We start from the raw sequence: 1,303 nt of genomic DNA on the forward strand, positions 1-1,303 counted from the left end.
GGCGTACAAGCTAGCAGATGACAAAGGACGTAGAGGACTCTGCATTCTGTGCACAGTCATGTGCCTGCACGATGTGGGGGAAGAATGGCTACTGCCCCAACAATGCGTCACAACTGTGTGGATATGTACGATAAGTCAACGATATACTCTTTGTCACTACTTGGAATAGCCGTAACGCACCTACTCACGAAGAAATTCTAAGAAGAAATTCCATACAATTTTTGGGCTTCTGGTGGCCAGATAATATCTAAGTCAAATTAATTTAACAATTTATTACCTTCGGGATTTTGTATTCATCATGCCCTATCTAAATTTTCCAAAATAACTGAATCAAGTTTATGCCATTTGAGGCCTTGAAATATTTCTAATTATTTAACTTGATCTACAGATTTTAATGCAAACAGTATGTATGACAGAGTATTACAAGTATAAAGGTAAACAGATCTAGTGAAGCTACTTTCCTTGCAATCTGTAATGCAAAACTCACAACGCACGGCTCGTTTACCGTTGAGACAGCAGCCTACACAACCAAAATGCAGAAAGGCTTGTTGCACTTTGCCGAGGTATTGCTTAAGAGGATTAACCCACTGAGCTCAATCCTGACAGCGTCACAAAAGCGGATGTTTTTTGGGAGGATGCAACTCACCAAATATTGTCTGTGCTAAATTTATACTCAAATTTCTGTATGTTCTGCCTTCAAATGGTAAAGCTTTCAATGCAGAACAATGAAACTGTGATATTCCAACTTGGCTAACTTAGCTAAATTGTACGCAGCCAGAACAAGCGCCTCGTCGATGATAAAAGGTGCTGTCTTTGGAAGATCCTATGCCTGCCATTGCTTTTGGAATAATCAGATCTCCCAATGAAATTCACAAATGCAATAGGGGTATTTTTTGACCTTAAATTTATTAGAGGCTGCTACAGATTGAGGGGAATGTTACAAATTTACTACACAAGACGGTCATTTTCGATGCATATTCTTACCAAAAGAGAGGTTTTTAAGTTCCTCGTGTACGCTTTTGTTCTATCATGAATAAGAGGGTGGTTTTGGCACGAAGCACCCGCCTTTAAGTTAACATTGAATGCAGTCGAAGTTCTTTAGAAGAAATTATTCGTCTTAGCCAAATACTAGGAGGAGCGCGGTGGCAGTGGTGGCAGACAAAGGGACACCAGCACCTCTATGTGCAAAAGTGGTAGTGGAGGATCCATGTGCCTCAAAAGGCATAGTTACACAAGGTAAAATGCCAAATGCGAACAGGAATGAGCAGATCAGTACTGTACTCTTCTGCTTAGCCGCGTTTCC

The sequence above is a fragment of the Echinococcus granulosus genome, assembly GCF_000524195.1.
Source record: "Echinococcus granulosus chromosome Unknown EG_S00349, whole genome shotgun sequence".
NCBI lineage: Eukaryota > Metazoa > Platyhelminthes > Cestoda > Cyclophyllidea > Taeniidae > Echinococcus > Echinococcus granulosus.